This window comes from Hyperoodon ampullatus (assembly GCF_949752795.1).
Source record: "Hyperoodon ampullatus genome assembly, chromosome: 15".
Taxonomy (NCBI): domain Eukaryota; kingdom Metazoa; phylum Chordata; class Mammalia; order Artiodactyla; family Ziphiidae; genus Hyperoodon; species Hyperoodon ampullatus.
Genome location: NC_136928.1, coordinates 51,289,970 through 51,304,174, shown reverse-complemented (window position 1 = coordinate 51,304,174; position 14,205 = coordinate 51,289,970). Strand labels below are relative to the sequence as shown.

General features: G+C 42.4%; 1 protein-coding gene across 1 annotated transcript in view; it reads left to right on the top strand.

Moving 5' to 3' along the window:
- The window catches only part of PRKCE (protein kinase C epsilon), a gene marked incomplete at its 5' end in the record, with an annotated part of 524,615 nt that overhangs the window by 334,648 nt on the left and 175,762 nt on the right, over window positions 1–14,205 (top strand). The window lies entirely within an intron of this gene.

The window sequence follows — 14,205 nt, the reverse complement described above, 5'->3', positions numbered from 1 at the left end:
CAATTGGTCATTGAAGGGATCCCAATGAGAAATTATGAGGACTGGAAATAAGGTACTGGCTATAGTGGGAATAAAGAAGGAAACTAACTTAAGAGGCATCGAGGAGTGATTTATTGGCTGTAGTGACGAGATCCAACTGGGAGGATGGTGACACTACTCGCTGAGACAGGGAACACATGAGGGAGGGCAGGGCTGGAGGCAGTGATTGTGGAGTTGAGTTGGGGGCATGTTAACTTTTAGGTGCCTGTGGGACGTTTACATGGAGCTGTCGGACTATTGGACCTTCTCATCGAAACTCAGAGGAGAAGTCTAGACTGAGCATTTAGATTTGGGATTTGTCAATGTCTAAGTAGTAGTTAAACCTATAAAGTAGATGTCATCCCCAGGATAAGTACCTTGAGTGTGAAGAAAGAAGAAAACAACTTGGGAATCTGGGGCGGGTACCAGCATCCTAAGATGAGCATGCAAAGGAACTGGGAGGGAAAGACCTCAGAGGTAGGAGGAAAAGTAGCAAGGAATGGCATCATGGAAGCCAAAAGGGTAGAGAGTATTTTTTTAAAAATTTAAAGAAGGAAATGATGGATAGTGCCAAATGGTTCCAAGAAGTTATTTAAAGTAAGAAGTAGAACATGGGAAAATAGAACTACCATATGATCCAGCAATTCCACTTCTGGGTATTTTCCTGAAGAAAATAGAAACACTAATTTGAAAAGATACATGTACCCCTGTGTTCATTGCAGCATTATTTACAATAGCCAAGGTATGGAAGCAACCTAAGTGTCCATTGATAGATGAATGGATAAAGAAGAGGTGGTGTGTAAACACACACACACACACACACACACACACACACACAATGGAATAGTACTCAGCCATAAAAATTAATTAAATCTTGCCATTTGTGACAACATGGATAGACCTAGAGGGTATTATGCTAAGTTAAATAAGTCAGACAGAGAAAAACAAATGCTGTATGATTTCACTTATATGTGGAATCTATAAAACATCAAATGAACAAACACAAAACAGAAACAGACATAGATACAGAGAACAAACAGGTGGTTGATGGCGGGGAGGGGGGAGTGAAATAGGTAAGGGAGATTGAAGTAAAAACTTCCAGTTACAAAATAAGTGAGTCAGTCACAAGGATGAAATGTACAGCATGGGGCATAGACTCAATAATACTGTAGTATCCTTGTATGATGACAGATGGTAACTAGACTTATTGTGGTGCTCATTTTGTAATGTATAGAAATATTGAATCACTATGTTGTGCACCTGGAACTAACATAGTGTTGTAGGTCAATTATGCTTCAATAAAAAAAAAAAAAAAAGTTGAGCATGGGGTTGGATTTAACAACAGGGAGGTCACTAGTGCCCTCAGCAGGAGCTGTCTTGGTGGGGCAGTGGGGATGGATGCCCAAGTGCAGAGGCTGAAGTGAGAATGGAGGGTGAAGTATTTTCAGGTTATTTTATATAATCAGGAAAAAGACAGTGGAAATGGTGAGCCAGGAGAGACAGGGGACCACTGACAGAACAGGGACAGAGAGATGGATACCCCTTCTCCCAGTGGAAGGAAAGCCTCAAGGCCAGGCCAGGGTACAGATATGTGTCCTATGTTGGGGAAGGGAGTCCAGGAGGAGGTGATTAGGCAGAGTGATCATTTAAGTTCTGAATCTTTTGAGGGCATTGCAAATAAAAATAAGGATTTCTGAAACAGGAGATCCTGTTCAAAGTGGGGGTGAGAAGTGGGGGTGGTGTGGAAGGCGTGAGCAGGGTTGGAAACAGCTGTCGCGGGAAATGAGGATGACCTGCCCCAGGACAGGAGGAAGTGCTGGCTGCTGACACATCTAGTGTCCTGTGTGAGCTTCCCAGACATTCACATTTCCCTTTCTAGAATTCTAGCACATGACCTGAAAGAAACAGGGCCTACCCGAAATCCTTTTTGCCATTACGTGACATTAAAACAAAGGAAGAGAAAGAAAAATAATGCAGCAGGAATCTCACATGTTTTCAGAGGAGTGATGCATTTTTGGAAAGTTGAGTGGGGTTGCTGGGAAGCAGAGTGCCTGCTTTGGATGGGACTCTGATGAAGCCATGTCTGGTTTTTAGTAAATCTATTAATTATTGATCTACCTAGGGAATCTAAATGAAGATTTGTCATATCATAAATATTGATATCTTTAGAAAGCAGCCCAGATAGCCAGATGCAGCAACTAGGGCTGTGGGTCCCTGGATGACCCCGGGAGAAGGCAAGGCCCAGGGACAGTGTATTCAGCTCTGTTTTGGCAGGAAACACTCTCAAGCCTGCTCAAGTAAAGGATGGGATGAGCGAGGCTGCCTAGAGCAAGGATTCCTGTTCACTGGAGCCCAGGGGAACGTGAGGGGGTCAGGCCACACAGAGACAAGAAGGTAAAGGCTGTTCAGAATTTAGGGCCCCCAGCAAATTTCACAGATCTTCCCTGTCCTTTTCCTCTGCTACGATGACTTGGCCATTTCCTCCTTGCTCCTTTCCTACTCTTGCTCTTCCTGTCTCTCTCTCTCAATTAATAGACTTTATTTTTTTAGAGTAGCTTTGGATTCACAGCAGAACTGAACTGAAGGTACAGAGATTTCCCATATACCCCCTGACCCCACATACACTGAGCCTCCGCCACCATCAACATCTCCACCAGAGTGATACATTTCTTACAGTCGCTGAACTTACATTGACACATCATAATCACCCAATGTCCATAACTTACATAAATTTCACTCTTGGTGTTGGATACTCTATGGGTTTTGACAAATGTATGATGACACGTATCATACAGAGTGGTTTCACTGCCCGCCACCCCACCCCCCGCCCCGCCAATCCCCTGTGTTTGCTTCTCGCTTTTGATCCTTTTTCAACCTCAAGTCTTTCTGCCCCTGCAGGCCCCTTACCCTGTGGAGAGGTTGATGACCAGAAGAGACCAGGAGGGGCCAGGGCAGGGGCCCCTCGTGTCTGGGTCTAAGCCTGGTTCCGCTCCTACGATTGCTAAGAAAAGGAAATCAAGACTTAGTTACCTGCCCGGGGTCCCAGAGCAAGTCCCCATGGAGCTGGAGCCCAGGCAGCGGGCTCCTGACCTGGCTCTGACCCGTGCTCCATGCCGTCTCCTGCTCGGGGAGACTCCGTCAGATCCTCACCTCTGCTGGATCAGGCTGGCTTGGCCTCCTGGGCTGGAGCCCCTATCCCTTGGTCGTGGTGGGACACCAGCCACTTGGCCGTCAGCTCAGCTTTGTTGCCCATCCCGCTCCTGGCGATAATCCGTTTAGGTATTTTTAGTGAAACCAGTTTCTCTCGAGCCTGGGTCTATAGGGAAGGAGCTATGAGACTGTCCTGGTCACTCTCCCTTCAGCCTAAAATTGCCTGAGCCACATGGGTTCAAGTGTGGTGCATACACTCTTGCAGGGATCGTCCCTCTGTCAGCCAGGGAGAGGGAACATAATTACCCCCGTTTTACTGGTGGAGAATGGAGAACAATGTGCACAAGGGGATACAACAAGGGGCCTGTGGGACTCACCTCTGTTCTCCGGGCTGCCACCTCCCTCCCACGTCCCAGAGGGGACAGATGCTTGGAGGATGCTCACGGGCTGTTTTTGGTAACTGAGTCCTTAATCAGGGCAGAAAAACACCAGCACTAAGTGATAAGGCAAAATATTTCATTCCTGTCCTTTGTTTTTTTTGTTTTGTTTTGTTTTGTTTTTGTTTTTAGCTGTGCCACGTGGCTTGCGGGATCATAGTTCCCTGACCAGGGATTGAACCTGCGCCCTCGGCAGTGAAAGCACGGAGTCCTAACTACTGGACTGCCAGGGAATTCCCTCCTGTCTTTTGTCTTATGATTTGAGTGCTGGCACAGTTGCTGTGTCTCTCTCCAGGCTCATTGAGGGTCTGTCTGAGCCTTCAGCCACTATTAGTCCAGAAATTAGCTTCAAACGTTTAAATATTAGCATCACTGAGGCATTTGAACCCTTTTTGTTCTTCACTTTATTTGAACTGTGCTGCTTCCCCAACCTGACCACCTGCACAGTGAACCCCCTAGGGTCCTTTTGCACTTGTGTTTTGTTTTTCCATTGACTCATGGAGTTATTTCCCTGTGGAGGTAAAGACTCCCAATACCTTAGGATTTGTGTTTCCTTCTCTAAAGAAGATGTGGGATTCTCACGTGTCCTGTGGGTCACCGCCCACTTCTCTTCTGCCCATGAGCTCACACTCATGTCTCCAGCACAGCCGCCCTGAAGTCATCAGGCACCGAGGGGCAGTTTAACAGAAAGCCAGACCTCTTTACAATCCACAGTGTGCCCTGCAGGGCCCTGCAGCAGCCCTGGTTTGCCCGTCCCCATCTGCGGTGGGCTCCCTACTCCTGCCTGTCCCCTCTGACTGCAGCTCTGTACCAAGGTGGAGGATAGGTACAGTTGGGAAAGGTCTGGCCTGGAAATTCCTGAAGAATCTCCTTCCAGGCTTCCTGACTCTCTCTCAGATCCTATCCTAGTAACAGCTGTGATCCGAGCCTGCTTTTGTGGGCTAAGGGGCAGAGTGTCACTTTCCCGTGGGTAATGAAGAACAGGCCATCTTGTTTGGGGGAAACCCCTTAGGCAGAGAGCTGTGGCCAGTGAAGATCCCAGATTAGGAGTCCAGGGAACTGGTCTGTCCTGGTTCTATCACTGCCTGGCTGGGCAATTGCAGGCAGGGCCCACTGGCCAGGTGACCCCAACTGCCCACCTACCTTCTGAGAATTATAATGAAAGTAATGAAAACAGAGTGATCTTAGCTGTATATACCTCGTGGAGTGGCTGCAAGAGCCATAAAGATAGGAGGAAGGAAAGGTCTCCCTCCCTCCCTCCTTCCCTTCCTTCCTTTTTGGATATTTAAAAAACATTAGAGACATGAAAAAGGATTTTTATTCTCATCATTTTTGAAAATATCAGCCCTTCACTATTATTTTTTGACAACTAGGTTCCTTGTCATATCTTCAACTTTTATTTGTACTTTTAGAATTAAGAAAAACACAGGGACTTCCCTGGCGGTCCGGTGGTTAAGACTCTGCACTTCCATGGCAGGGGGCATGGGTTCAATCCCTGCTCAGGGAACTAAGATCCCTCATGCTGCGCAGCGTGGCCAAAAGACAAACAAACAAACACAGCCACAAATAATAAATAATTCTCACTAGGAAAGATTCAAGCAAGACTTAAGTCTTAAGGATATGTATAAAAAATATTAAAGTCCTTTGTGTTCTTTTTCCACATGCATCCCCAGCCTTAACTGCTACTAACAATTTGCTGTGGATCCTTTCAAGCCTTTCTGTGTGCATTTGTTGCATGAATACTTATATACACACATATACGCTGTAATAGGCATCTGTTGGTGCATAACACATTATCCCAAAACCTAGTGGCTTAAAACAACCAATATTTATTACCTCAGAGTTTCTCTGGGTTAAAAATCTGAATGCAGCTTAGTTGAGTGCTTCTGACTTAGGTTTTCTCATGAGTTTGCATCAAGCTGACAGGTGGTGCTTTGGTCTCATCTGAAGGTTCAACTGGAAGAGAATCCCTTCCAAGCTCACTCAGGTTGCTGTTGGCTAGAGACATCAGTTCTTTGCCACATGGGCCTCTCCATAGGGCAACTTACAGCATGGAAGCTGATTTCCTTCAGAGCAAGCAAACAAGAAAGCAAGAGGGTATGCTCAAAACAGAAGCCATACTGTTTTGTAACCTAATCTCAAAAATGACATCCCATCACTTTTGACATTTTTTGTTCGTTAAAAGAGAATCACTACGTCCAGCCCCCCATTTAATGGGAGGGAATGGTGTGAAGGGTCAGATACCAGAAGGTGGAGATTATTATAAGCCAACTTAGATGCTGCCCACCCCCCTTCCCACCATACACACACACACAGAAATATGATCACCTTCTCTGGGAGGTCTACCCTTTTAAAAACTGAAGTTCCCATCTCTTAACTTCCTTCACCTTCCTCTGCTTTTTTTTTTTCCTCTTTGCAACAATTGTCACCTTCTGATAACTTAAATTACCTATATTTTATGTTTATTTCTTCCTCTCCTAATCAGAATATAAGGTCCATGAGGGCAGAGGTTTTTTTGGTCTATTTTGTTCTCTGCTGTTTCCCCAGCATCCAGAACAGTGCCGGGCACATTAGCCTTCAACAAATGTTTGTTAATTAAATGCTATATGCATTGTTCTGTAATTTGCTTTTCCTACAAGTCAGCGTATATAAGGTCGCATCATTCTTTTTACTGGCTGCTTAATATTCCACATCATGGGACATTCCATACATTATTTAAAGCTTACCTTCTTGATGGACATTTACTTGTTTCTGTGTCCTCACCATTTAATGCTGCTGCAGACATCCTCATATATGCATCTTCATGCATTTGTAAGAATAATTATGAAGAAATGCTCGTAGAAGTCCTGTAGTAACTTCAAGCCCTATCTTTTGTGGTTGAACCACATAATGAGGGAATTACATAAGGAGACTTTTCATCTGTTTGTTGCTTGTTTGTTTTTACATAAGTCATGTTCACTGACTGCTTCACCTTCTTGTGCCTTGACATTTAATTTTGCATGATCAGAAACTGCCTATGTAGTGACTTTAGGATTTCAGTTACCTGTTATCTGCTGGGGTCTGGTCATTTTTGCTGCCTGTGTGTTAACTAATTTCCACAGAGTTAGATTACACTGAAAAGCATGGCATCCTGGTTTGTGCAAGGCATCAGGGAGAACTTGGAGATAAAACATTACTTTAGTTTTCTAGAAACTTGCCCTCTACTTGGGCATTAAAACATAAGTTAAATATAGACAACAGTTCAAGCAGTGAATCAGAAGTATGTGTGAGCAGTTCAAGGGCAAGAGAGGCCAACAGGAACTTGGTCAGGACAGGCTTTCTGGGGGGAATGGGGCTTGAGCTACACCTTGAGGGAGGAGAAGGACCTGGAAAGGAGGGCAAGGGAAGATGTTCTAGGTAGGTAATGAGTTATACCTAGAGGGCAGGGGAGAAAGAAGCAGTTCCCTGCTCAGCACGGAAATGCCACAGGAGTCTCCTTGGTTGATTCTGAATCCTTGCAGTAGCAGCTGGCAATGCCTGGGGATCATGACAAATGCCCCGCATCATAAGTGGAAGGTCAGTGGGAGACTCAGTCAGAGTTTTCGTCTCAGGAATGCCAGGTAGCAGACAGTTGGCCAGTCATTGCTTCTGAAAAGCTTTGAATGGTGGTTCCAGTGCCCAGTCTCTATCTGGAGACAGTTGGTGCCCAGTTTAACCCCCAAGGAGCTCCCCTCTAACCTCCTGTTCTCATCTTCTGCCCAGGACTCTGCATCAGTCACTCTCCCGCCCCTGCCAACCTCCATGGCACAAGCACACAATTTCCTGTTCAAAATTGTGTGTGCTCTGCCTCTGAGTGTGGCGTGGCTGACTAATCTGTTACGAAATCAAACCACTGCCCTGGCTCACCCTCTAGGGCCAAATAACCCTCATGGAAAGAGATTTCTGCAGGGCACATAGGCCTGCCCATCTCCCTTTGTCATTGTTCTGACAGTGTCATCCGCTTGCTTTGGGAGAAATCCCAACAGCCTGACTTGCCCCACTGCAACCCTCGCTTTAATCTCAGCTATGAAAAGGGTGGAAACATGGAAACCAAAATGAAGGTCAGAGTGCTCGAGCCCCCATCTGTCCTGAGGATGACACTGCTGCTGCAGTACCACCCAGCACAGAGTAGGAGCTCAACAAACATGTGATGAAAAACTAGGTAGTAGTACTATAATGATCCTCCTTTTAGAAGAGCCCCAGCAAGGCAGCTCTGTTTCTTCCCAGTACAGTTCATCCAGGTGGAACAGTTGAAAATGAACAATATGAAGCTGCCTGGAAAGGGAAGCCTTAGGGGCAGCCTCGAGCTGTGAGGGGTTTGGGAGCCTTGCCACTGGGCCTGGGTGCTCACCAATCGGGATGGGCCAGAGGAGTGCAGAAGGGGTGATTTGGCTGGTTTCTCTGCCCCAAACGTTTCCCCTTTCTTTCTTTTTTTTTTTAAACATCTTTATTGAAGTATAATTGCTTTACAATGGTGTGTTAGTTTCTGCTTTATAACAAAGTGAATCAGCTATACATATATATATGTTCTCATATCTCCTCCCTCTTGCGTCTCCCTCCCTCCCACCCTCCCTATCCCACCCCTCTAGGTGGTCACAAAGCACCGAGCTGATCTCCCTGTGCTACGTGGCTGCTTCCCACTAGCTATCTATTTTACGTTTGGTAGTGTATATATGTCCGTGCCACTCTCTCACTTTGTCACAGCTTACCCTTCCCCCTCCCCATATCCTCAAGTCCATTCTCTAGTAGGTCTGTGTCTTTATTCCCATCTTACCCCTAGGTTCTTCACGACCTTTTTTTTTTTCTTAGATTCCATATATATGTGTTAGCATACGGTATTTGTTTTCCTCTTTCTGACTTCCCCTTTCTTTTGATTCCAACTGGCACATCCACTTTCTCTTACTGATCTGCAGCCTCTGGGTATCACCTTAAAGCTTCCAGGAGCCCCACTGTGGCTGCCTAAATTATGTCAAGTTCCCCTCCCTCAGCCAACTTTGCCCTCTTGTTTCCAGACTTTTCAAAGCACTTTCAAAGTTGCTTTTTCACGTGGTCCATTTTAAGTGACATGTTATTGGATTTTTTTTTTAACTTAACCTATTGGGACAACTACACAGTTCTCCTAGGGAAATAACAGAATTTAAAAAAATGAAAAACAAAGTCTCTGAAGACCGATCCTATCTTGCTGACCAGCCAACCCGAGCTAATTGTTTCATTAGGATGGACAGGTCTGGCGTTACAACACCAGGGGGCGCCAGTGACTAAATCACCTAGATAAGCTGCCCTTGCTAAGAAATTCTCTCTCTTCGTTTGGTTGCTTCATTCTTGTCCTTTCTGTCACCTCAGAAGAGACAGAAGATGACTTGCATGAAGTTGGTGGGCAGGTGCAGGTGAGGTGGGCTGTGTGTCAAAGGGTAGCTGTTGCTAAGGGGAGTGGGACAGAGGATTCAGAGCTGAGTGCTGTTGCCTGGAGTCTGGGAGGCTCTGAGGATTTTCAGGCATTGTTAGTAATAACTCAGTTAATGGATTTGGCACCATGGCCAGGCTGTGGTGGAGCTTTCTCGTTTGTTTATATTGCCTGAGAAAGCTCCCCTCCCATCAGCGCACATGCTCCCCCATCCCCACACCCCTGCCTTTGGTTCTGTGGGCATCTTCAGCTCCATAATTCACTTGAACTCTTCAAGCCTGGGTTGGGAAGGAGGGGGAGTGGAGTCTGCGCTGTCCCTCCCTCTAGGTCAGGGACCAGGCCGTGAAGGGCCAGTAGGAGGTCTGGCCATCCTGCCTGGTTTCACTCCAGAAACTCTGTGTGTGTGTGTGTGTGCGTGCGTGCGTGCATGCGTGCACGTGTGTGTGTTTTAATAGACTTTAACTTTTAGAGCAGTTTTAGGTTCACAGCAAAATTGAGGAGCAAGTACGGAGATTTCCAGTATACCCTCCTACCCCCACCCACGGACAGCCTCTCTCACTATCAATGTCCCCACCAGAGTGATACATTTGTTACAATCAGTGAACTTAAACTGATACATCATTATCCCTCAGTTTACGTTAGGGTTCCCTCTTGGTGTTGGACATACTGTGGGTTTGGACAAATGTACAGAGTGTTGTATCCACCGTTACAGTATCATACGGATAGTTTCACTGCCCTAAAAATCCTCTGTGCTTTGGCTATTCATCCTTGCCCCTCCCCAACCCCTGACAGTCACTGATCTTTTTACTGTCTCTGTGGTTCTGCTTTTCCAGAAAGTCATATAGTTGGAATCATACAGTATATAGTCTTTTTAGATTGCCTTCTTTCACTTAGTAATGTTCATAAGTTTCCTCCATGTCTTTCATGGGTTAATAACTAATGTATTTTTAGTGCTGAATAATACTCCATTGTATGAACTTACCACAGGTTATTTAGCTGTTCACCTACTAAGGGACATCTTAGTTGTTTCCAAGTTTTCATAATTATGGATAAAATTGCTGTAGACATCCGTGTGCTGGTTTTTGTGTAGACATACATTTTCAACTACTTTGGGTAAATACCAGGAGTGTGATTGCTGGATTGTAAGCTAAGAGTATGTTTGGTTTTGTAAGAAACTACCAAACTGTCTTCCAAAGTGGAAGACGTTTTTCATTCCCACTAGGAATGAATGAGAATTCCTGTTGCTGCATATTGTCACCAGCATTTGGTGTTGTCAGTGTTTTAGATTTTGGCCATTCTAAAACGTGTGTAGTGGTATCTTGTTTTAATTTGCAATTCCCTAATGACATATGATGTGGATCATCTTCTCATATGCTTGTATGCTATCTGTATATCTTCTTTGGTGAGGTTTCCACTCAAGTCTTTTGTCTATTTTTTAATTGGGTTGTTCATTATCTTATTGTTGAGTTTTAAGGGTTCTTGCATATTTTGGATAAGCTTTTATCAGATATGTCTTGTGCAAATATTTTCTCCCAGTCTGTGGCTTATCTTCTCATTCTCTTGACAGTGTCTTTTGCAGAGCAAAAAATTTTAATTTTAATGAAGTCCAGCTTATCAATTATTTCTTTCATTAATCATGCCTTTTGTGTTATATTTAAAAAGTCATTGCCATATCCAAGGGCACCTAGATTTCCTCCTATGTTATCTTCTAGGAGTTTCATAGTTTTGAGTTTTATATTTAGGTTTATGACCCATTTAGAGTTAATTATTGTGAAGGGTGTAAAATCTGTGTCTAGGTTCTTTTTTTTTTTTGCATTGGATATCCAGTTGTTCCAGCACCATTTGTTGAAAAGACTGTCTTTGCTCCCTTGTACTGCCTTTGCTCCTTTGTCGAAAATCAGTTTTATGTTTATGGAGGTCTATTTCTGGGTTCTCTATTCTGTGCCATTGATCTGTTTGTCTATTCTTTCACCAGTACACACTGCCTTGATTACTATAATTTTACAGTAAGTCTTGAAGTCAGGTAGTGTTGGTTGTCCAACACTTCTTCAATATTGTGTTGGCTATTCTGGGTCTTTTGCATCTCCATGTGAACTTCAGAATCAGTTTTTCAATCTCCACAAAATAATTTCCCGAGATTTTGATTGAGATTTCAGTGAATCTATAGATGACACTGGGAAGAACTGTCCTCCTTACAACATTGAGACTTCCTACCCATGAACATGGAATATCTTTACATGTATTTAGTTCTTTTTTGTTTCTTTCATCAGTTTTGTAGTTTTCCTCAGTCTTGTACATATTTTCTTAGATTTATACCTAAGTATTTCATTTTTTAGGTGATAATGCAAATGATATCATGTTCTTAATTTTAAATTCCACATAATCATTATTGATAAATAGGAAAGTGATTGGCTTTGTATATTAGCCTTGTATCCTACAGCATTGCTATAATCACTTATTAGTTCCAGTTTTTTGGTCAGTTCTTTCAGATTTTCTGCATAGATAATCATGTCATCTGCAAACAAAGACAGTTTTATTTCTTCCTTTCTAAGCACTATGCCTTTTACCTCCTTTTCTTGTCTTGTTGCATTAGCTAGTACTTCCAGTGCAATATTGAAAAGGAGTGGTGAGAGGGGACATCCTTGCCTGGTTCTTGGAACTAGAAAGCTTCTGGTTTCTTACCATTAAGCGTGATGTTAGTTGTAGGTTTTTGTAGATGTTCTTTATCAAGTTAAGGCAGTTCCCCTCTATTTCTTTGCTGCTGAGAGATTTTATTATGAATGGGTGTTGGATTTTGTCAAATGCTTTTTTTTTTCATTGATTGATAGGCTTTGTGATTTTTCTTCTTTAGCCTGTTGATGTGATGGATTACATTAACTGATTTTCAAATACTGAACTAGCCTTGCATACCTGAGATAAATCACATTTTGTCATCATATATATTTCTTTTTATACATTGTTGGATTCAATTTGGTAGTATTTTGTTGAGGATTTCTACATCTATATTTGTGAGAGATATTGGTCTGCAGTTGTCTTTTCTTGTAATGGCTTTGTTGGTTTTGGTGTTAGGATAATGCTGGTCTCATAAAAGGAGTTAGGAAATGTTTCCTTTGCTTCCATCTTCTAGAAGATATTGTAGAGGATTGGTATAATTTCTTCCTTAAGTGTGTGGTCCTGGAATTCACTAGTGAACCTATCTGAGCCTGGTACTATCTGTCTTGGAAGGCTATTAATTACTGATTTTATTTCTTGAATAGATATAAATCTTTTACACTGTATTACGTGTGTGAGGTTTGGCAGATTGTATCTTTCAAGGATGCTTTTGCTACATCCTGCTAATTATGAAAAGTTGTATTTTCATTTTCAGTCAGTTCAAAATATTTTAAAATTTCTCATGAGATTTCTTCTTTGACCCATGTGTTACTTAGCAGTATGTTATTTAATTTCCAAGTATTTGGGGATTTTTCCAAATATGTTTCTGTTATTGATTTCTGATTTAATTCCACTGTGGTCTGAGAATAGACATTGTATGATTTCTATTATTTTAAAATTGTTAAGATGCGTTTTATAGCTCACATTGTGCTCTGTCTTGGTAAATGTTCCATGTGAGCTTGAGAAGAATGTGTATTCTGCTGTTGTTGGATGAGGCAGTCAATAAATATCCAGTTGATTAATGTGACTGTTGACTTCAACTATGTCCTTACTGATTTTCTGCCTTCTGTATCTGTCCTTCTGTATCTGTCTGATAGAGGGGTGTTAAAAGTCTTCAACCATAATAGTTGGTTCATCTATTTCTCCTTGCAGTTCACTGTTTTTGCCTTACGTATTTTGGTGCTCTGTTGTTAGGTGCATACACATTAAGGATTTTAATGTCTTCTAGGAGAATTGACCCCTTTATCATTGTGCCCCTTGAAAACAAAAGAATTTAGAATTTAAAACAAACTTCAGACTGATTTTTCTTATTTGAAAGACTACAGTTATTTGCAGCATACAAATGGAGAGAGTAGTGTAAGATGCATCAAGTTTTATATGATAAATATACTTTCAACCTAATGGCTGCTTCAAAAGCAAAGAGTGAAAAATTACCTCTTCTTAAAAGCCATCTAGACTGACTCAATAAAGTTCACAATTTAGGAAGATCAATTGCTACTCTATTTCCATAGATTGCAAAATGATTTCAGAAACAGATTAAACATACAGTTGTTTTACAAAAATAGAAATATTGTTTGGGACTTTACAAAACTTTATAAAATATAACACTATATTTGTAAATTCAAGATAGTTTCACACTGAAATAGAAAATATTTCCACAAATATGAAGTCTAGGCAAACTTAACTGGTCTCTCCTAACCATTCTCATACATTATTTCTTCCAAATCTTCAACCTAAGTAGATCTGTGCTCTAGCATGAGATTTTTTTAAAGAGATTGGTTAATTTCAAGAAGTTGTATAAGATTTTTCATTCTAGAAACAATGTTAAAGCAGATGAATTTACACCTAAAAATATGTCTCACTAAAAGTAGAAATAATGCAGTGACAATTTGTATTTGATAAATTTCAAGCCAGATTCCTCAGAATGACAGTTATAATTTGGTACCTACAAAAAGTAAAAATATACAGTAATCACAACTATTTTATGGAAAAATATTTATTCATATGGAATAAAGAACCTCTAAATTTAGTTATTTGTAGCTGTCAAATGAGAAGTATTTTCTAATCACACCCATTTATAACATTCACTTTACACCTCAAAGAGCACCAGTGTATTTTTTTTTTTTTTTTTGTGGTACGCGGGCCTCTCACTGTTGCGGCCTCTCCCGTGGCGGGGCACAGGCTCCGGACGTGCAGGCTCAGCGGCCATGGCTCACGGGCCCAGCCGCTCCGCGGCATGTGGGATCTTCCCGGACCGGGGCACGAACCCTTGTCCCCTGCATCGGCAGGCAGACTCTCAACTACTGCGCCACCAGGGAAGCCCAGCCAGTGTATTTTTAAAACAAACTAAAAAGTGAGAAGGTAGGGTTTTATTACATGCAACAGTGCTATTATGATAAGGCACCACCTGGGATATGAAAAAGCCAAAGTATTTCCAAAGCATGTATTTCTGTTACTGGTGTCTTAACCTTTAGATAGGATGGTTAGAAAAAAGCTAATAACATTATTAACTGACCACATCATACT